The sequence below is a fragment of the Rhynchophorus ferrugineus genome, unplaced genomic scaffold, assembly GCF_030347505.1.
Source record: "Rhynchophorus ferrugineus isolate W39M unplaced genomic scaffold, kcgeb_rfMv2 rfM6, whole genome shotgun sequence".
In the NCBI taxonomy this organism is placed as follows: Eukaryota; Metazoa; Arthropoda; class Insecta; order Coleoptera; family Curculionidae; genus Rhynchophorus; species Rhynchophorus ferrugineus.
The window spans coordinates 26,868,832-26,893,595 of record NW_027472585.1 but is presented as its reverse complement, the minus strand read 5'-3'; the positions used below and the strand labels follow the sequence as shown (position 1 = coordinate 26,893,595).

The following is a 24,764-nucleotide window of genomic DNA, read 5'->3' as shown; positions in this document are numbered from 1 at the left end:
GCACCCACTTTCTACAGAGCTTTTTCATACCCAAATATTCATGAATGATATCATGTACACATTCAGTTGATATCTTTAGAGTGTCTGTAGATGTATTTTGTGGTTTTTTAAAATGTTTTCGTCGGTAAAAACCTCTTTTGGGCGTCCAGTGCATTCACCGTCTTCGGTGCTGATTTCATCACGTCTAAACTTAGCATACCAATCCTTGATGGTTGATTTTCCTGCGACAGTGTCCGGAAACTTGGCATCAAGCCAAGTTTTTGCTTCAACTGTATTTTTTCTCTTCAAAAGGCAATATTTTTTCAACACCTGAAATTCCTTTTTATCCATTCTTTTCACAATAACAAAAATTGCTTCACTCAAAATACTATAATCCACAAACTGATGATGATTAATTGTAATAGCGCCATCTATGTGTGAGGCCGGGGACTTTTCAATTGACCTGTTATCTTTTAAAAATTATTTAATAAAAAATTATCACTAATGAATTCAAATAGATCCCTGGTACCGTTAAATAACATTTAGATAGCACAATATAATAAACCTCTCAATTTATTAAAAAAATATATTGTACTTTTATTGTATATTATATTTCTATTTATTTATATTTCTGCGAATATTGAACCTGTGGCCCTATTTTTTGATGGGTTGATCTAAAGGATCTGTGAATAACCACATGTTCTATATTTCAATTCAATTATGTACATCTTGATTAAGCAATGGTCTTCCACATTTAGATCTCTAATCATCCGATCTAAAATACAATGAACAAACCTTCCCGTACTTATGTAAGTTCTCATAAGAGATTCCCTTAAATTTCATCTTGTATATTTGTATACTTGAAGCTACATACTGTTGTTAACCTGGCATTCAACTATTCATCCAAAAAAATATCCGAAAATCATCGCTGAAGATTTTTCGGCCAAATATTGGGGTCCTAAAGAATATTAATATTGGTAATAAAATTTTGTCATTTAGACGAGTTACCTAACTATGTAACTTACCATGGTAATTTGGCATCAGTAAAATGCATAAACAAATAACAGATTAAATATCACCAAAATAACATGGCCGCAAGAGCTTGCTAACATCGACTCACCCTTTCTAAAAAACCCAAATAAACCTAAATACTAAAAACGTATATATATAGACACAGAACATATTTGATAAAAATACGTCCAATCGTTAAAACCGTTATATTTTTGTTGAGAACGGGTTCTTATCTACGATATTAGGTTTTAGATAGCACATGATAAAAGGTAACGTTTCCTAAGTACGTTAACAAAACGTACCTAACAATATGGTTAATGTTTGTTCTCTTTAAAGGGACCTAAATAATGATTCAACTTTACCTTGGCTTTATTCAACTATTAATACTTTATCATTTATTATTGTAACCACGGTCTTGAGTACTTATATTCTAAATAGATTAAGTCTATTAAAAAGAAAACCATTATTTATCCGATAGATAGCTTTAAAATTTGTATCTCGCGTTATGAAAGTCCGATCGGTTGACACTAGGTGGCATTAAAAAACTGACGACAATTTGTACTAAAAAAATATTTGGCAGTTTTGTGAGTTATTGACTCAATTTTGTTTGAACTCACGTCAAAGATGGACACCAACAAATACAAAATACGCTATTTTTTCTTTTTTTTTTGCAATAATGGTGACAACACAAGGCAGGCGGTTTACGACTCCTATAATGTAACAGACAATCAAACGAAGTTTTCATTTCGATGCCCAAGATGTACCATGCTCTGAAAGACCAATTGTCAAAAATGTGGATAAAATGCCGTATTTTTATTTCCTATGAATTAAATATTGTACAGAAACCGTTACAGTTATTTGGAAAAGGTTGGATAAAGAAGATGCTTCTGGATATTTGAGTGCCAACCGAGTTAAAACAAAAAAAACTTGATGAATAGAATTTCCAGACAGATGTGAACTGTGTCAAAATCAATCGATTGGCGATTCTGGTGCACTTGAGAAAGCTGGCAAGTATATTTGCACTGTGAACAATTAAAGGGTGAGAATGAACCAATCGTCTAAAGGCGGTCAACTTTGGTCATTAGTACAGGAATTGTATTTCATTAAGACTACACCAGATCACACGCATCTATAGCGACTTGCCAGAAGGTCTGATTGTTTGAAAATAATAGAGTATAAGAATAATAATATAAGAATAATAGAATATAATAAATGAAGACTAATAAATGTAAAATAATAAATAGAACATAATAAATGGAGATTTAATAAATAATAAATGGGAATTAAAAACAGAAAACTGGAAATCTCTGTGAACAAACCCACCATTAGATGAGACATAGCGGGCGGCTAAGTATTCGCATAGGGGACAAATTCTACAATTACAATGAACCGGCAATCCCGCGTATTTCCTTTACATTATCATTCAAACCTTGTTAAAAATAACATGAACGACCCAAAATTAAAAGGTCTAAAATATCGAACTACCAGATGGAATTCCAAGTACCATAGATATTCCGAACAATTTATGATTTCCTTAAATGGTACGTACATGTCTTTCTCTGTTTTAAGAAAAAAATATTATATGGAGAAAATATAAACAAATAAAACTCGCTTTTACACAAATTATTTTAAAAAGACTATTATTTTAAAAGACTAGTTCAGCCTGATTGGTTAGCGCAGTGGTAAAGGCGACAGGACAGACCATCTACTATTGCGATAGTCGCGGGTTCGAATCCTGCTGGGGCATGGTCGTAAATTTATGTTTGTGATTGATTAATATTTGTGAGTGACCTAGGCAAAAGTGTAAAATCCAACAAGGAAAATGATCCCAGTAACGCCAGTGACCAGGCTGGGTAAGACTGGATATCTTCTGCGATGATTTCTAAGGTCACTCGTCAGTCGGTAGGCTTAATGCCGAGGACCGTGGTTCGGAGCCCACGTTAAACCAATCCAGTGCAGATAAACCCTCGTTGGTAAAATGGAGACTTTAAAATACATATACTATAAAAAACTATTTCAAAAACATAGCGTTTATTGTAATGCTTTTGGAGAAACGATATTATTAGATTTTTACTGATGTTCAACAACGATGCACTTTATTATCTTGTAAGGAGCGTCAGTAAAGTTCGTTGGAAACTCCGTCATGAGTCAACATGACGAGTTCTTATCATAACTAAATATAAACCAATTTATTTTTTTTGCAGATTATAAATACCAATTGGGAACTTTTACATCTTGCACGTGTGTTATTGCCTGCCTACTGTTAATTTCAAATTTTATACAGTTTATTCTAGAAATGTAGTTTAGAATGTATTACATGTTCTGAAAACATGTTTATACACGAATTAAATATGATAGTATGGAGTGTATAAAGTCTAAAAATAAATGTTGGTATTTCTTTTTAAACTTTTAAGCTCTGTTCGGAGATATTGGTACAATGTATTTCATCCAAATATTCAGCATAATTAGCTATGAATTTTTTCTTTAGCTACGTCGTTTTTCATGCAGAATACGGACTCAACGTTGAAGAAATTATGCGTCTTTTGTGATGATTCAAGAATTTAAGTGCTATTGGGCGAGTCTATAATTTCACCCATCGAGATAAAATGTAGTCAGAACGAGTAATATCTGGTGAATATGGCTATTGAGATTGAACACAACTTTACATCATTAAGAGAGGTTTACAGATATTGGTATAAATTGTAGCCGAACAGGGCAAGGTCGGCGCTATACGATTGATGTTTAATACATTATATACAATTTCCCCAGGAATTTGTTTGTTGATGTGTGAGGTGTAGCACTGTCTTTATTGAAGACAGCACCTTACTTCTTTCTTTAGTTCGAACCGTTTGTTGTACAATAATCTAATTCTGGAGAATCATGGCATGGGCAAAAGGATTAAAATTTTCAACGTCGCCAGTTCTTACAAATTATACTTACATTTGGAGGATATAATATAAATAGAATGAATTATATTGAATTCGCAATTTAACCTAATATTTCTGTTGAAAATCAGGTTAAAATTTTTTGATGCATTTTTCATTTACTATAATATAAAAAATTAAATATGAAGGGCATTTTATGAACATTTTTTATTTTTAAAAAATTGCGAAGAGAAAAAATAAAATAATATGCAATTATTTATCGATATATAACCATTCCAATAAAAATCCAAAGTTTCCTCTAAAAAAGAAAGTCTTCTAAATTATTCGTATACCTGAAGAGTATACAAATAATATATATTCTCGAAATCATAAAAGGTTATCATAAAACCTCACTTGAAACTCAAGTTCATTTTAACTGTCAAGTGTTCAAGTTTATTGTCTATTGTTTTAAGTTTTATCGGTATATAACCATTACAATAAAAAACGAAAGTTTCGCCTAAAAAAGAAAGTCTTGTAAATTATTCGTATACCTGAAGAGTATACAAATAATACATATTCTCGAAATCATAAAAGGTTATCATAAAATCTCACTTGAAAAGCAAGTTCAAATTTAACTGTCAAGTGTTCAAGTTTATTGTCAGTTATTTTATGTTTATATATTATGTCTATATTTTATGTATCAAGTTATTTAACTTGTGTATGTATGAATGTAATTTACAAGCTTTTGATCGGGTTTGGCATTTGGAATTAATCTGTAAGATGAGTAAATTGTTATCGCGTAACTATTGTCAATTGCTGGAATCATATCTTTTCGGAAGAAAATTTAGAGTATCGCACGAAATGGTGTTCTCGGCATTTAAAACTATTTCGGCTGGAGTTCCACAAGGTAGCGTCTTAGGACCTCTCCTATATCTGCTCTACACTTCTGACATTCCAACAACAAAACACTACTTGAAACCTTTGCTGACGACACAATTATTATGACAAACGACGTATCTCTGCCTAGGGCAATAGAAAGATCAGTCAACAAAATCTACAAATGGACGAAAGATTGGAAAATTCAACTTAATAGCTCCAAATCTGTCCACGTTAATTTTGCATTCCGGCGAAATAATAAAAACTTAATTATATCACTCAATGGATGGCCGATTCCTCAAGCAGAATCAGCTAAATACCTTGGAATCCATCTTGACGGCAGATTAAATTGGAACCATCACGTTAGACAAAAAGCAAAAAACATTAGAACAAAAATAAAACAACTATACTGGTTAGTCGGAAGATATTCTCAACTTGATCTAAAATCAAAGAGGTTGATCTATAAGACACTTATAAAGCCATTTTGGACCTATGGAGTGCAAATATGGGGTTGCACTAAAAATTCAAATCAACTAGTCATACAACGCTGTCAAAACAAGGTTCTTCGATTGATTACCAATGCCTAGCGCTACATAACCAACGAATAACTGCACGATTACCTGGAAATCAAATGGATTTGCGAAGTTATCCAAGATTTCGCCTTGAAACACGAAAGAAGATTACTAAATCATACTAACGTGGAAGCAATACAACTGCTGGACAGCGCAGGATGTCAGGAGATTGAAACGAACAAAACCACACGAACTTATATAAAGTGTATACCTTTAGTGTAAACTATAGCTATAAGTCATTATAATTTTATTATTGAGGAATACATATTGACGTATTTTCTAAAACTTGTCTTGCTTGTGAATTAATCCAAGTAGAAATGAAAAATTATTCAATAATATAGATTGCACGAATCTGTTCAATATGTAAAAGGATCATGAAAACCCCTCTCTCAGTTCATTCAATAAAAGCAAGGAGTGCAATTCAAATTGATATAGTGATAGAATATACACATTCATGGCTATATTCTCATACAACATTTCATATTGCCCTTCATTTATTATATCCTTTAAAGTAAGGTAGGTACCCAAAAACTAATATTGTGAGTTATATAAGAGCACACGCCCTGTATTTTTACCTCATTTACATGGGTAAAAGGCATGGGCTTCAACGCTTTCAGCGTCACTTTTATATTTTGTACCTATAGAATTCCATTGGTTTACTTGCTGAATTTTATATAAGTCTTTATGAGCCATTAAATCTAATATTTTCAAATTTGCATTGCTTCACTTAGCTGGGGATTCATCCAATATAGTATCCATTGAAAATTTAACCGCTACTTTGGAATCATATTTTTATCTGATTTTATAACTTTCACTTCTCACCCTTTGATACACACTTATGAATTCCTGATCACTTAACGCTCAAATTTAGAAGTGGTAACATTGTTCATGTTTCTTGTTCAATTATAATGCTATTATAATGCTATAGAATGACAATATGATGAGATATACTCACATAAAGGGCATCGACTCATATTTTTCTGTACTATTACTTTCCCATGGTCAATCATGCCTAAAATATAATGAATTTGGTATAGAATTGAGTCCACTTTACAGAATTAAAATAAAATTGAATGGATACGGACCTGGATCGGATTTCCTCATAATGATTAAAAGTATTATAACAGCTTTTTGTCAATATTCACAAATCGATAATTTATCCATTACGGTCTACCATTTATGATCAAAATATGAGCAGTACAAGAACAAATGAACTATAAACAACAAAATTCTTAATCATACAAAACAGAGCTTTTACCAGTACCTGGGTCAAGTGAGATTCTCTATATTATTTAAATATTTTAAATCTAGGGATATTTTTAATATAGTTTGATATTTTAAAATTGGTACTTAATCATTTTTTTAATTAATCTCTTAGAACTTCAACAGTCAATAATAGTAGACAATAAGTATTATTTTATGATTTCCGTTATACGATATAACTATACTGACATGTAGAAGATCACTTCAGTAAGTGATCTTCTACACAAACTTACACCTAAATTTTAGTCTAGATACTATCCTAACTTATTCTAAAGTCTATCCTAACTTATTCTAAAGACTATTCTAACTTATTCTAGAGATTATTATATCTATGTGTCTCTATGTGTCTGTTAATCAGTTCGTATGGTAGTTTGCGTTTTGAGCCTACACACTTCACTGTCATAGCGCACATTGAACTGTTTGGCGATCGCATTGCGATGCATTAATAATCTTTCAGAGTACTTTGCACTAATTACACTCGTTATGGAATCTAAGGGAATATCGCGCTAAATTAATGTGTTGGAGATGCAATATGTGTCATCTACGATAACTCGCAACACTTTATTCTGGAACTTCTGAAGGATAGCTATGTTAGATTTGCTAGTAGTACCTCACAGTTCAATACCATAGGTCCAAGTGGATAAAAGTATTAATGGAAAGAAACGATATTTTATTGGGCACTGTCGTTATAAAAATTAATTACTAAGATCAGTAGCTTCTCCCACATGACACTTAACATTTCAGATTTCTGCAGGTATTATCTTAGCAAGCCCTCTTGCAAAATTCATCGAATTAACCTAACAACAATTGACAAAGTTTGTAAAATGGTTTCGATATAGGCTTATTTTCCCTTATATTAAGAATTCCTATTTTCAGAACAAAATTAAATGTATCTTTGCAATTGTTTGCCCTTATTTTAAGAATCCAAAAACAGTTTTGTTGTAAAACTAGAGTTGTTTAACGGCTGGTACTATGGTCTTGAAACGTGTAATAATTGAATAATTCGAACTTGTACAGTTTTGGTCATCGAAACTTCACAAGTGTGTATTTTCCGATTGGGGTCTATTTCTCGTGATTTATTTGCTCAGCCGTTACAAAACAACATAAAATACTCTGCATTTATTGCCTTTTGATTTTTCCACCTAATCGATATGGACGTTTCTTCGTGCATACCAACAAACCGTAGACCCCCTCGGGGCATGTTTGTTATCAACGTGTCACTGTGTCTGAAGTGTAGTTGCTTGCCCGCATATTGTAACATTTATACATCACAACTCCAGGTGTTTTAGATCCCCTAGGGTACGTTTTATTTTATTATAAGGGGATTAGCCGCTTTTAATTCAATAGTAACCAAACAAATATTGCTAGCATATATAAATAGATTATAAAACACTTAAATGATCTAATAAATTAGACCCCTAAATTATTTAAAAACAAGAGACAGTATATCTTTGCGAAACTTAAAATTACGCAATTTTCTTAAATATAGATAAAAGTAATTATGTCGCATTACGTTAACAGCCCTCTTCGATTTCATATGTGTTATTAGTCTTATATTTCACATTTAAAAAGTTGGTTTTGTGCTACTAACGGAAAGAAAAGATAAATGAAAATATTCAGCTGGGATTTATAAAGGCAAATAACCTAAATTTGTAACTGAAATAATAATTAAAGAAAAATAGTAGAGCTTTTATAGAATCGACGTGAGTGAATATTCCAGACATACTAAACATGAAATTGGTGGAATATTGAATAATATTCAGTAAAAATTTTATCAGTATAACAATTGGCAAGAAATTAATAAGTGTAGGTGATAACTCTAAAGAATATCTATTAATGTTAAACTAAAATAAAAAAAAGGTTTAAGTTATAGGCATTTTAGTATGGCCATCCTGGCTATTACAATGTACGTATTAAGTGTACACTTGCGTACGTAGAAGTAAAGGGTTAGAAGTTGCAGGTTCATAAATACACTAAAATAATATGCAGTATAACAAAATATAAACTTGAAATATAGAATCTGGAATCGCATAGATAAAAAGCAATAAAACGGTACACAACAAAATATATATATTGGTTATATATATGTAGTTCGCTATATTGGCAAGACATATTCTACATTTAATATTAATAGCCTTCATGTTACAGTAGAAGATAAGATAAGAATATTAAGAAATATGTAATAAATTTCTAGAAACATATTTTTCAAGAATAAATGAACATTATTTGTGTATCGACATAAAACATCAAGAACAAAAGACACTGACATATAAACAGGCTCATCAAAATGTTCACATATATAATGGCGACAATCATCCTAGCGGCTTCAGAGCTTACATGTTAACGCCAAATGCGCGTTACTCATCACTATACATATAATAGAATTGTTTAATCTAGCAGTGTCGTTATTTGCGGTTTTTGAGATTTTAAAATATGTATACGAAGAATATGTTTAGAATTACAAGGAAAAGATAGACCATTGCCAGATCTGGTGTCAATATAGGGGAAAACTTTACACGTAATGCAACGTATGAATAGTTGCAACACTTTCGAAACCAGAGTAATACAAAACGATCTGTTTGTTTATGTCATATAATTGAGGAAATTTAGATAACTTTTTAAAAAAGGAAATTTTCTTAGGCATGGTCCAAGCCTTTGGTACAGCATGTCATACAACTTGGCAAAAAAATTACATCAACAATGTTAAATCGCAAATCCAACATTTCCAATCGTCATTTAAGATCAAGATATGGTGACGAATATTTAGATTTGAAACCTTGGACCAATATTGTATTTACTGTATGCTAGTGATATCACTAAAGGTGAAGGAGTAACAAGGGTCACATGTGCTGATGTTACCGCATTACTCGCTACAAGTAACAACATTGGAACATGACATTGGACGCTAAGCTCAAGCAGAAAGAACATGATAAAAGAAGCGATCAGAACTTTGTATGTTGTTTGTATTAAGTACTTTCATTAATGTTCTTCTAGAAGGCAAGCAGAATATCTTCGATAGCAATTTATATCCTCTGCCACTGCATTTCAATAATGGTTCTGTTATATTATTTTTTAGAATCAACTAAATTAACAACCTACCTAAATTGAGGTACATTTTATCAAATATGACAACTGCAGTTCGGTCCATACAGTCAAGTTTCTGAACTAACGACTAAAATTAGAGGTTACTTACTCCAGCAGCAAAAAGGAAGCTTATTCAGAATCTGCATTAATGTTCTTCTAGAAGGCAAGCAGAATATCTTCGATAACAGTTTATATCCTCTGCCACTGCATTTCAATAAGGATAAAGCCATCAGTTTTTCATCCAACCTGAAACGAAACTGATGGGACAGGCTGAGTTATCTGTGAATGAACATATAAATTTCAAGTTAGAACCTCCATTCTCTAATAATAAACATAAGTTTCTTATTATATACTTACTTTTGGGTCTCCTATAGAAGAATCTCCTATATATCTATCAGCCTCAAAAAACATCGGGGGCATATGTTCCTTGTTTTGTAGAAAAGGTAAAGAATCTCAATAAATATTGCTTAATTATTTCAATGCAATAAATCATTATTATTTAACAAAATACTAACTATTTAAATTACTAGTAGGAATTACATCTTGTTTCAGCCATGGCTTTCCACATTTTGGTCTATAGTCTTCATCTTTAAAATTATTACAAACTTCCCTGGACCTACATAGGAGATCATAAGAGATCCCCTTAAGGTTTTCTTTTTGTTACACTAATAAATTAAAATACACAGATTAATCTAAAGTAATTGTCAAATATATATAAAAACACATACCCAGAAACTTGATCTAAATAAACAATACATATTATATCACCTAAAAATGACCGCTAACTGCTTAGGTTAGAATTATTAATACCGAGACCGAACGAGAGAAAAACACACATATAGCTGTTGCATTTTTCATTTACATTTGGCCGCGTAACGGGGATTCCGATAAGCTTAAACGTGGGACCCGATTTTTCCATATAACTTTCACTTCTAAACTTCTTTATTCTATGATTATAGCATTTTGAATAAAGCAACTTTTGTTATTGTGAAAAAAATGGATAAAAAGGAATTTCGCGTGTTGATAAAATATTTTCCCACTACTCCAGGAAAATCAACCATCAAGGATTGGTATGCTAGATTTAAAAGTGGTGAAATGAGCACCGAAGACGGTGAACGCAGTGGACGCCCAAAGGAGGTTGTCACCGGCGAAACCATTTAAAAAATCCACAAAATGATTTTGAATGACCGTAAATTGAAATGGAATGAAATAGCAGACACTCTAAAGATATTAACTGAACGTGTACATCATTTCATTCACGAATATTTTAGTATGAAAAAGCTCTGTGCAAAGTGGGTACCACGCGAGCTCACTTTTGAGCAAAAACAACGACGAGTTGATGATTCGGAGTAGCGTTTAAAAATAATCAAGCGTAATAAACCCAAGTTTTTGAGTCGATATGTGACAGTGGATGAAACATGGCTCCATCATTTCACTCCGAAGTCCAATCGACAGTCATCCGAGTGGACTGCACATGATGAACCCGCTCCAAAGCGTGGGAAAATACAACAGTCGGCTGGCAACGTTATGGCGTCTGTATTTTGGGATGCGAATGGAATAATTTTCATTAACTACCTTGGAAAAGGAAGGACCATCAACAGCGACTATTACATAGCGTTATTAGACCGTTTGAGGGGCGAAATCGCCGAAAAACGGCCCCATTTGAAGAAAAGTGCTGCTGCACCAAGACAATGCACCATGTCACAAGTCAGTGGAAACAATGGCAAAAATCCATGAAGTGGGCTTCGAATTGCTTCCTCATCCACCGTATTCTCCAGATATGGCACCAGCGACTATTTCCTGTTCTCAGATCTCAAGAGAATGCTCGCTGGGAAGACATTTTCGTCTAATGAAGAGGTGATCGTCGAAACTGAGGTCTATTTTGATGCAAAGGACAAATCGTACTACAAAAATGGTATCGAAACGTTGGAGAGTCGCTATAATCAGTAAAATGTATTGAGACAGGTTATAATCATTTCTACAATGTTATTGTGAAAATGGTGGAACGGATCATTAAAATCATTAAATTGTATGATATACGTCAGAATGGAGAAAACATACGAAAAAGTAATACTTTGAAGAACAACAAAAATGTATGATATATATCAAAATTACTACTGTGCTCTTATTATGGTAAAATCGAGACAGTTTAAGGATCTATTAACAATATAATAAAACAGGCATGATAACCGCTTGCTATAAAATCAAGCTTATGTTGTTGATCTAAAAATTGTATTATTTTAATTTTTATTGATATATTTTTTAACATCTTTGTTGAAAAGGTTATCTCGGTTAAGGAGCCTTAAGCCAAAATATAAGTATCTTAACCAATATATATTTATTTCAAGTAAATGAACCCCTTAAAAATAATTAAGTTTTCAATTGATGGCACTTTACAAGCAACTTTTTAAAGAGTAACTAATCCTTTTCATGTAGTATAATTACATTTACCTTCAATGTAATTTTGCCACCGCCCAATTTGGACACATTTTGGTTTTAAAGAGTGGGTAATATTTTCATGTTTGCTTCTGTTGTATTCCTGTAAATAACAATGTATATGAATACAAATGCTCTATATAAATAATTGTATACGTACCAGGTAAAGGCAATGCTAAATCACATATACATCCTTAATCTCGCTAACTTGGGTTGTTTCTTCCTAGGAAAAAGACCCCTGTTTTTTTTATTTCCTCACATATACTGGATACACAACACTTTTGAGAGTGAAGGTACGGTACATTATTATCAGATAATAGTGATTATAATTAAGGCACATAAATGCTGTGCATACTCAATGTCAGACACACCATGACGTCCTAAACAAACCAAGGAAACAAATAATCGGGTTATAGAAATTGGCCAATCAAATGCTTTGGTTGGACCACGCAAAATATTTCCTCGATGTCGCCTATTTAAGTAAAACCTTTATATTATATACTCTATGATACTTAAGCCTAGAGATCTGCCAGGGAAAGCGGTAATGACATTCCGGTACACCTGGTATATATTGTTTCCTTATTTTAAGATGATACATCAATTGCATGCATATCATATGGTTTTACTTGATTATTTATTTAATTTTTTCATAAAAAGCCGATTTTTATATAATTGCATACGACATTAAGGAATATTCACTAAATGAACATACTAATTAAATATGTTCTAATTATGTTGGAATTCGGTCGAAACTGTTTAGGAAACTGATTGTTTAGTTGAACTCAAAAATCTTTAAAATAAGGAAGTGGTTTTTATTGTTTTTTACAGATAATTTTGTTAAGCGTTCGTTAGCCTGAACAAGGATGTAAATTAGCTCTTTATAATTTACGTGTAGAGTACTATGCGATAATTCATTTGATAAAACGCATATTATAAGTAATTATTTTTCAAGCTGACGTAAAGACAAATCGGTCTTGGCTGCCTCCACTGAAAGTTTCGTCATCTGTTTATACAGATTAAAAGGTATATCAACAAAATATTTCCTAAACAGACAAAATTTCAATGAATTTATTATACCAGGGTTGTAAAAAAATACCGACGCCTTCCATTTTGTACAAAACATGTTATCAATTTATTCATTTTAATAAATCTGGACGTTTGATTTGTTGTACAGAGTTCTATGAAGAAGTACAATTTGGTGAATACGGTGGGTGTTATTTCATTAGTGTTTGCATCATTCTGTGGATTATTCAGATTAAAAAGACATTTATTAATAAAAATTAATACAATATATATTATTCAAAATATTTTATGGTGTCTTTGTTAAGTAGCTCTAAACCAAAATATTGATTTAGTATCTTAACCAGAATAGATTTTTTCAAAATAATTAAGTTTTTAATTGATGGCACTTTACAAACACCTTTTAAGGCGCAATAAAATTTGGCACTATATGAATGGCTTTGCAAAGTTTTCATATAGTTCTATTCATAAGTTTGTGAGTTATTGTGCTAAGAGTGACACTACTTTTGTTATTTTCAAAATAATGAATTAGAAATAATTTCGTGTTTTAATTTTACACTGCTTCTTGATGGGAAAAATTACTGATCAAGCGAAGCAATGGCTTGAAAAGTGTTATAAGGACTCCGCTCCATCGGAAACAACAATAGAACGTTACTTTGCTGGTCGTAGAGACACCGATGATCCAGAACGCAGTGAGGCTAAATGAGGTGGTAACACTAGAAAACATCAAAAAAATCCACAAAACCATTTTGAATGATCGAAAAGTGAAGTTGCGTGAGTTAACTAACATCGTAAAGATATCAAAAGAATGAGTTGGTTTTATATTGCATGAGCATTTGACTCTGAGAAAGCTCTGTTCAATGTGGGTGCCGTGTTTGCTCACTGTTGACCAAAAACAAAAACGTGTTGATGATTCTCAACAGTGTTTAACCATGTTCAAACGTAACAAACCGGAATTTTTGCGTCGACATGTTACAATGGATGACACATGGACCCAGCACATCACTCCGGAATCAAAACGTTCGTCATCTCAATAGACGGCAACTGGTGAACCTTGTCCAAAGCTCCGAAAGCACAACAATCGGCTGGTAAAAGTTATGGCCTCGGTATTTTGGGATGTGCGTGGTGTAATATTCTTCGACTACCTTGTGAAGGCAAATACCATCAATAGTGAATATTACATAGCATTATTGCAGCGCTTGAAAGCCGAAATTGCAAAGAAACGACCGCATATGGCAAAGAAAGAAAAGAAAATTGTTTGATCAAGACAACGCACCGTGTCACCAGTCAATCAAAACAATGTCAAAACTACATGAATTGAACTACGATGCGGAGGAACATCCACCATATTCTCCAGGTTTGGCCCTCAGCGACTACTGGCTTTCGCAGATTTTTAAAAAATCCGGTGAGCAAAAAACGACTTTTTAGGCAATGTACAGGACAACAATTGATACTATAACAAAACTTCTGTCTGCTGTAACATGTGTAAGAATCAGATCAAATTTGGCTGCAAAATTGCAATTCGAAACATTTTACTGTTATTACATCAGAACTAAAAGAGGGCTTGGAAGGAAGCTTTTATATATATTTTAAACTGTCACCTGAAATGAATGGAGTCATTTGCCCTAGCCTATTGATACAAAATACATCAGTTGCCAGAAAGCATCACAACAGGTTTGTTGTGCGCTTGTTACTCTCGAATGTAACTAAGAAAAACTGGTTAAAACTACTTGAACTAAAATGAAATTAACTTATAATTAATAGACCGTTATAATAAATGGTTAATGACGATAATCTTCACAGTATCAAATAGCCAACAAATCCCTAACTAGATATTTGAATGTTGTTATCGACTTGTTAAGACTGTGTAGAACCCCTTGGTTGGAAGTTTGGTGTGGAACCACACGCCCACTCTGAAAATATACTGTACGTTCCCTTCTGTCCAATATCTTTTTATAAGGGTTTTTCTATGTACTGATATAAGAAGTCGGGCAGCCACAGGAAGCAACGCTGTCTAGAATTCTGGTTCGACCAGTGTCTATGGAGCACAGGTGTGATACAAGCACGTCTTTGTCAGACAACGTGCACTACTCCAAGTGTTTCGATCCAAAAAAGTCCGCGCGTTATTCAATGTCCGATGGTTTATGAGTGAACACCCATCTCTATCAGGTATCCGTCCCATTACTAAAAAGATAAAAATCCTATGCTCTCATCATTCGCGGTAGGTAGCTGACATACGGCAATTCCAGTCGTACCCCAGGTCACCCGCAGAATCCACATTTCCCGAGTCTGAAATAATATCACCAGAAGACCATTTGCTACCAGCTAGTCTAATAAAAAAAGAAAAAAAATATCTAGAATCTAAAAACTATCGATATTTCTTTTTAAATATATCTATTTTTTTTCAATAACCTTTAACAACCTGAACCTTTAAAGTAAAGTACTAAAAACTTGGTTTTAAAGGTTTATTATACATTATATTTTTATATATTTTATTATTTATATTATATTTTTCAAAAAATATCGAGTTTGTGTTCATCAGGACCTGTAGAAAGAGGTTTTTTTAGAGTGTTTTAATAATTCTTCAACAAAAGGTTGTTTGTCTGATAGTACATTTAAATATATGGATCTTCAAAAATAATTAATGTACCTCCTATCATACCAGGAGCCAGTATGTTTCACATCTGAGCTACCAAGGACTTATCCATCACTATATACCAAGCCCATTATCAAAATATATGAGCGATTTCTAATAAACTAAATTTGAGTTCGCTAATATTTCGAAGATTATTCCTTTAAATCTTGTGAGATTGTTTATACGGATGGCTCCAACTCATCTATAGGAATAGGCATTGCAATACATTATAGGTCTCAAGATAAACTCTTTAGTCGGCCTTCTATTTCCACTATATTTTTAGCCGAAATATTCGCAATGAAGGAAACACTAAACCGTATAATATTGTTTAATAACCATGCTAAAACCTGGCTTATTTGATCTGACTCACGAAACTCTCTTCAAGCTATCGATGATGTATTTTCCTCACATCTGTTAGTGGTGCAGATCCTTGAATAGTACGGTGTGGTTATATCTCGACAAAGCACATCGTATTTGTCTGGATCCCTAGTAGCAAAGGCATACCTGGGATTGACCAAGCTAAAGACGCTATTACGAATGGTTAACAAATAATAAATACTTTATATTATACGCATCGTTCCCCATTTGCCGACCATAGGATATATAGACTCGTGCAACTGGAGTGGGACCTGCTGGAAGAGGAAAACAAGTTTTGGTCCATTAATCCTGCTTTTCCCATTAACCCATTTTCCACTGCTACATCTTTCGGAAAGGGAGATTTGCCAGTAAAATTAAACAGGTTGCCGGTTGGTCCAATTATCGATCGAATCGTTGGATCACACTGAGAGACCTCTGTACCCTTCATTTTGCTTCATTTTGAGATGACTTTTATCTTTACACAATTTTATTATTTATTTATTTGTCCAGATATTTGTTTTGTCTCGATGTTTGTTGCGTAGGTTTGGTTGCCGATTTATTTAATCGTTTTTAAATTCTAAGCATTATAACTGTTGATGGGCTATGTCTCATTATTTTAGAATTCCTTCGGACACGCAACTGATTAAGAGTATTTAGCTTCCGATTTCGTTAATAATTCTTAGTTTATATTGACACCATCTAAAAGATGCTAAAGCTTTGAGGAAACTCTAATCCAATAATATCAATCATTTGCCGCAAAGTTTCATTACAATCATAAATGGTTTAGGTATGCCTCAAGAACAAATAAACATTAATTTTTGGATATTACACTATAAATATATTTTAAATAATATTTTTAAAATATCTATTTTGTTCTGAGTTGTAATCGATGTGCTTATCTACATGGCCTGGATATCTGGCTAATATCAATCATTGTTTTGAATTATTCATATCTTGGTGAATGCCATGACACAAATATAATAGATTATGGAAGAAAGTATTTTTTGTTGTGCGAGTTTATCTGTGCACATTTCAATCACGACCTTTCTGGAAAAATACCGTCAGATAAACTTTAAAGTTGCTGATCGAAAAACTTCTTGTTGTAGATAACAAATTTTTTATAACATCTTTATTAGATACGCTTATAGTTACTTAACTTATAGTTATAGTTATAGTTTACACTAAAGGTATACACTTTATAGTACTTTATAGTTCGTATGGTTTGGTTCGGTTCAATCTCCTGACATCCTGCGCGCTGTCCAGCAGTTATATTGCTTCCACGTTACTATGATTTAGTAAGCTTCTTTCGTGTTTCAAGATGAAATCTTGGATAACTTCGCAAATCCATTTGATTTCCAGGTCATCGTGAAGTTCTGCCTTTGTTACGTAGCGATAGGCATTGGTAATAATCGAAGAACTTTGTTTTGACAGCGTTGTATGACTAGTTAATTTGAATTTTCAGTGCAATCCCATATTTGCACCCCATAGGTCTTTGAGATCGAAAAACTTCGATATTAAACATATCTATACTTTTTTGTATAAACCAGGAAAAATGTCGATATATCTGTCAAAATATATCGATATTTTTTGAGAAAATACATAGCTGTTTATTAGAATTTTATTTAGTTAGCACATTGACTGTCGGAGCAATTTTTACGGTATTTTACGTTTGGACCAGAGGCATATTTTTCATATTACGTCAAAATTTTCATTTTTTGAGCCATAATACGCAGAGATAGATGAATAATGAGATTCCGTAAAAGAAATTTTCAAATATGTATTGCTGCTGTTAAGAAAATAGGGGAAATGTCGTGTCAATGTGTTAATTAGAATTAGGGATATAGAGAGTTACTGCTTGTTCTTTTTAAACTTTAGGTTTTAATATTGATACTTTTTAAAATGTCGGAAAATATCAGTCTTCATATCGACCAAAAATATCGATATTTTTGAAATTATAATTATCCATATATTTGTATGTTTCGCCAACAGACGGCTCTTCCGGAACTTTGACTGTCTTCAATATATACTATAATAAATCTACAGAAAATTAGAAAATTAGTTTGTGTTTTTTAATATTGTGTTGATATATTATTTTGTTGACACAATATATTTATAAACATTAAGACACAAAGTAATCTTGTACGGAATGTTCGGTTACCTATTGGAAAATATCTAATGCGCAGATGCAATTCGATTGTCAGTCGACACTTTTCGTTTAATTTGATGTGGCGTGGGCGCAGTTGCTACGCAGAAGCCTCAAGAATATAAGAAAATGTCATAAAAAGTAAAATATTTCTATCGAATCACTGTCCTTGAAACAGTGGGTTTTTTGGTGGTGCGCAGCGCATTACTGCGCAGGCCTTAGTTCGTAAGTTATAGTTCAGTCAGTAATAATGTTCAGACAGTTATTGGTTTCATATAGTGCTGTGACTTCTGAGCGGTGGTACACTTCGGTTCAACAGCACAGTGACAGTGCTTGTAAAGAAAATACTTAAAACAACCCTCATATTTAGTGGTGGTTCAACAGTTTAAATCTAGTTTGGGTAGGAAATAACAATTAAATATTAATAAAATAATTAATCTCGTAACGAATATTCTTTTGAAAGATTAATTTTGAAAATCGGTTATAATTAACATGAAAGAACAAATAAATTATGAAACAATACTATACGAAATGCCAGGTCTAAAATACTACTCTTTTTGTTTATGTTTAAATAATAAATTTTCTTCCCATTGCATTTTTTCAAATATTAAATAATCGAATGCATCGAAATATTTGTATCATAACTCCCGATATATCTCTTATTTGTTGTTTAATTCCATGTTATAGGTATTTATTCCATTTCAAGTTAAATGATATGATATGCTTTTTATGCAAATTCCCTGATTTCAAAAGATGTAAATACCCTTTTTACTTTAACAAAAATCGTATTATTACTGTTATTTGACGATTATATTCATTATTTTGTATACATAATTTATTTTACTTAAATATTCCTTAATATATAGGACTTTTCTCGGGAGGTGTATCCTGCAATGAAATGCAATTGCCAAAATATTATTTGTAATAATTTTATTAATACTTTTGATACGAACGTGACTGAGATGATGCAATGTTTCATGAAGATTATTGTATCCATGTATTGAATCCTCAGATTTGAACTTAATTTTATATACTAGCTGAAAGTCACTAGAAAACTAATAAATTAGTTCTTTATTGAACATGAGGTTATTTTAGTCAATACACTTTCATTTAAATATATATACCGATCTTTCAGAGTACGTAGGTTTTTACTTTGTCAGTTTGATAGTTGTAAATAAATTATGACTGATGGCTAAACCTGAAAATCATTAAAAAATACGAGTTTTGTTATTTGATATTGTTACCAATTTTGTTATATGATGATTTATGTTTCTTTTTCTTTTTAACAACTTTATTTACTCCTATTAAGACTTGTTAAAATACGTTTAAAAATAGAATATAATTTACGATGACTTAGATTTACTTGAATTACAAATAATAATATAAAATTGTGATTGCAACTAAACTGATGTTAACTGTTATAAAGATGAAGCTGAACAAAACGTAAATTAAATCGATTTTTTCGAACTCGGACGGAGTTTTAGTATAAACATAGCTACAGAAGTATCTGATCAAATCGCTGTAGAAAGTTACACAATCTGGTTGTATATCGCTTATAAACATTATTTGCTAGGACATGATAATAAAAATAGCTAATATTATTTTGTGCCGTGATATAAGACATTATTCAACAAATATCCGATCTAAGTAAGATTTTTCATGGAAATTCAACTTTATTCATCAACACGTACTTCTTCAAGCCTAGCTTCATACCAATGTTGTATTAATTGTCAGTAAATCGTGAATTCTCGTTTCGTCAAATACCACGTACCTACTAAAGAATTACAGGATACATTGTTCCACAACATCTCCGGATTTGGCGCATGCGCATATTGGCTCCATCTAATTTTAAAACAGAATAATCCGCATTTCTCGCATGCTTATATACAGTTTTATTAACTTATTTTTTATGGTGATTATTAGATTTAATGTCGAATATATTAAGCAGGTAAATATGTTCAGGAAGTAATAAAAAAATGGTAAAATTTTGGAAATAACACATTTTATTTAAAAAATTATTGAATAAAATGAAGTAATAAAAATAATTTCTATATGCCTTTATATTTTTATAAAAAAACCATAATAAAATAATAAATTTACATATTTGAACAATTAACAAGAACTCCAAGAACCATATAAATAAATATTAGGGTCTACTTTTGTTAGCAAATTTAATTATTTCAAAGTATCACTGTACACTATTCCTATATCTTAGCAAAATGCTGTTTAATTTCTACTTCTCTGATTCTCTGAATTTCACATTCTTCGACCTTTACTCTTAACAAATTTTAGCTACACCTTAGCTATAAAATAAAATTTAAATCATTACTAAAATATATTATGTTTAAAATAAATGTCTAATTATTACCATTTACTACTATTTTTGCTACTATTCTTGATGGACAAACCTCAGTAATAACTTGACTACTTCCAACACAACAAGAATCAGTTTCTTCTCGGTTCTTGTTATCATTAAATTTTGACATATGTTGGTGTCCATTCCAGGTCGTTGAAAATTATGTGTTATAAATTTGGCAGCTTAAATTCCTACTATAAATAAAATTGATGCTGTTTGGATTTTATAACTTTTAAAAATTTAACCTTACATTCTGCACTTACCCTTGTTCTTCCATATTTTAAAACCAATGTATGTTAGACCACCAAGAATACTACAAGAATTTAATTATTATTACTATAGAATTATTAATGTAACACAAAATCTAAATATTCTAGATTTTTTTTTTGTTATGATCTGATCGGCATACTAATCGACTGGAAAGGAATGGACCGCCATTAGAAAAGGAAGACGATATAGTTTCATATAGTTTATTCTTTTTTATCCGGAGATGTTGTGGAGCAATGTATCCTAAGAATTACGCCTATTTCACTCAGCTACAGCAACAGTTAGTAGCAGTAGCTTTGCGACGTTGCCAGTTCTAGTAGATTATACATAAATTTGAAGAATACAATGTAAATAAAATAATTTCACTTTCTCAAGTTAAAGTTTTTTGGTCCAATTTTCAACTTCTATAATATAATAAATATAATATATGTAATTATTTATTACATATAAATATTACAATGGCAATCCAAAGTGATATTTCTTTATATAATATAATATGAATAACATTTTATAAACATATTTAACTTAAAAATAATTTTGAATAAGGGGAAAATAAAACAATATGTAAGATAACAAACTTAATATATATAATAAATAAAAAATATGCAATGGACTCTTTTCAACACCACCCGTAAGGTAAGCGCACTTTTTATGTGGTTCCCCCCTTAGATTTAGTCCACAAGCCTCCATTTATCGTTACAATCACACAATAATATATCTACAGAGTTATAACTTAACATATTACCTAAACGCATCGTCCTATCTCTTATTATCTTCGATTACATGTCAAAAAATAAAATTCAATCTTATCCCTGTCGAAATCTTCATTTCTGTTTTCTTTTTGACCTCATTTACCCATGCTTCAACACTTATAGCGTCGCTTTTATACCTTGTACTTGTAAAATCAATCGATGTGCCTGCTGAATATCTTTAGGTATCAATAGGTCTAATCTTTCCAAATTACGGCTACCTGTGTTATCTCTGATTTCATTTAATATAGCATCTATTGGAATTTTAACTGCTAGTTTTGTTTAAAATCATAAAGCCCTACATGTGTTTATATTTAGTATATTTTACAATCTCTTCCTTTGTCTGTGTCCATTTAATACCAGCCGGACAATGAGCATTTATTTTAATACCTCCCTGGAGTTTTAAAATTCCTCTCACGCTTGGATACCGCCTTATAAATTCCAGATCGGTTACACTTAAATTCAATAATATCTCTCCACACCTCAAATATTTCAAACGAGCCAAACTTCAGTATTTCATTGAGTTACTTTATATGATCAACATGCTCTGATTTTGATCATGTGTGCGCACATAAAGAACATAGAGTCATATTAACTTGAACTTTTACTTTCGGATGGTCAATTATGCGAAGATATAATAAATTTGAAACCAATTTGTAAAATTAACATAAAAATTTAGTAGGTACGCACCTGGATGGAATTTCCTCATATGTCTATTTTCATTAGAACTTCTATAAAACGTTTTTTGACAATATTCACAAATCACTGATTTATCCGTTACTGCTTATCATTTTTCAACCAAATTATGAACGGTACAACAAATATTCTAAATGGATGACAAAATTCTTAACCTTGTGCTTGAAGGTTACCAAATTCCGGTTAAACAGCGCTCATTAAATATCCTTGCGAATCATCGATACTTTGTTTTTCATTGAGGGTCACTAAATCCATCCATTCCAACTGCCGATTGTGGGTGACGAGAGTGTTCATCACCATCGGTTATGTCGATATGATCCATAACGATCCATGTTCATATACATTTAGTTCAGTCTGTCAATAATAGTCGATTTTCTAATGCAAAGTCTGCATGCGCTTATTGAACAAACTTTGTACTATCAACAATATTTTTCCTATACCAAAAACATATTCCGTCATTTTATTTCAATGCTTTTTATCCATTCTTGAGAAAAACTTTCTTTGTTTCCCTAATACTACTATTTGTACTTATTTGGTTTACTAAAGCATTGTATGTATGAATAATATGAACCATTACTACTTGTTTAGTAATACTTCATACTCTTTTTAAGGATTGCTATGTATTATATCAGACCTATAAATTAGTTAGTGAAACCATTCACAAATGTTGCCACTTTTTGGTATCTTCATAAGTGAAGCACTGCTTAGACAAGTCACAATTCATATGTCGGAACAAGTAGTAACACTTCTCATTTTAATATTTCCAAGTATGTCTTCACCCGGTTTGCAACATGTGATGGAGCTATATCATAAATCTAACGAATAACATTGACATTTTTAACGCACTGAAAAAAATTTTTGTTCACACTTCGACGAAATGACACAGACTTAAAAGTGAAGCTGTCAGTGAAGGTCAACATGGACTTGGTTACAAATTTATTACTTTATGCGATTTAATACAAAGTAACATCACGTGTTATAAATCCTTTAAAATTAATTTATATACCTAATATATGTCTGGTTTAATAACGAAAAATTGAGTAATGATGACCGAAATTGAATTTATTGTTTTTCAAATATTCTCCGTTAAAATCAATGCACTTTTACATGTGTTGTTAGGCAACAAGCAAGTTGTTATGTTGTAGCAATCAACAATTGACAACGGGAGAAGAATCTGAAATTCAAAGTTCGATACTGTACTTTAATTAAAAAAAGTAGCGATTTTTTAAAATAGTGGTCTACAAAAAATCGCTGATTTAGTTGCTGGATCAAATTGGACTGTTGGTTTACAACGTTTGCCGGTTTATAACCTCTAATTATTATCACTAACACTTAAGTATTCTGTAGACATTTGACAACATAGCTAACTAGTACTAACACAAATCACTTTTTACAAATTGATTCATTGATTGATTGGTTACATGTTCTGATGCAGCAGACAGCATTCTCTCTCTTTTTAATTTGGGTAAAATGAGAAGGAAAATTCCGCTCCGCGAATTTTACATTTTTACAAACTGAATGTATGGCACTGAATTGGCTGTACATTCGACGTTATCTATGGCGTCTAGTGACTGTTTTATTGTAAGGACTATGTATACATTGACCGTAATATTTTTTAAGTCGTGTAACGTTAAAACATTCAATATTTCGACATTTTTTCAATATCCAAGCTATAAAGCTACAATCACAAAGTGGAGAGAACTAAACAAAGAATTAAAAGTTGATTGTTGATGTCATCCTAACAACATTTATATATACACGTTGAAATTTAGAAACTCGAATGTAGGAATGAACATGATTTAAACTTCTATATTTTAATTTGCGTTGTACTAATATTCTCGGACTATTTGACAATGCGCTTTAGTTCCCACAAAAGGGAGTAGGAACGTTTGTGCGCAAGCCCATATGAAAGCGGTACGAATTCTATCCACATCAGACCGCTTGTAGTACCGAGTTCTCTCAGGAGTAGAACACTTCAGCTCGAGGGCAAAGTGACAGTGCCGGCAAGTTTAAGCAACCCTGATCAAGCTCTAGTGGTGTCCCAACGGTTTAAATCCAATTCTGGTAAGGGAATTTCATTTACTTTGAAATGATCTTATTGAGTACTTTATACATTATTGTATATATTTATAAAATATTTTATTCTTTGGAAAACTAGTGATGCTCTATTGATAAAATATTTATATTTAGTATTTAGTAGAATATTTATCACATATTCTACTAAAGTAACTCACAGAAATATCCCTTATTTATTGTTCATTAATTCTGTTTTGTTAAAAATTAATTTAATCGCGAAAACTCCAGCAGTTCCAATAAGTTTCTTCATTCTGAACGGTGGAATAAAGAGTAATGTCATCAATATTTTTTTATTACGTTAACCTTACCGACAATTATTTTATACATTAGGGCGTAGTTATATCAAAATATTATTTTCAACTGTTTTAATACGAACCTCT

General features: G+C 31.8%; 1 protein-coding gene and 1 long non-coding RNA gene across 3 annotated transcripts in view; one reads left to right on the top strand and one right to left on the bottom strand.

Moving 5' to 3' along the window:
- Gmap (Golgi microtubule-associated protein) overlaps positions 1-24,764 on the top strand; it is a 94,066-nt gene that overhangs the window by 20,967 nt on the left and 48,335 nt on the right. The window contains exon 1 of one of the 2 annotated variants that reach the window (XM_076406636.1): positions 24,252-24,372. The exons of the other annotated variant lie outside the window; for it this stretch is intronic. The gene's annotated coding sequence lies outside the window, so the exon portion shown is untranslated. Of the gene's footprint in view, positions 1-24,251; positions 24,373-24,764 lie in introns of those variants that run through there. 2 annotated transcript variants of the gene reach the window in all.
- Positions 801-9,877, bottom strand: LOC143197874 (uncharacterized). The gene is made up of 3 exons (XR_013006096.1): positions 9,759-9,877; positions 1,005-1,104; positions 801-937 (listed from the first exon to the last, which is right to left on the bottom strand). It is a non-coding gene; the product is annotated as an uncharacterized LOC143197874 (long non-coding RNA).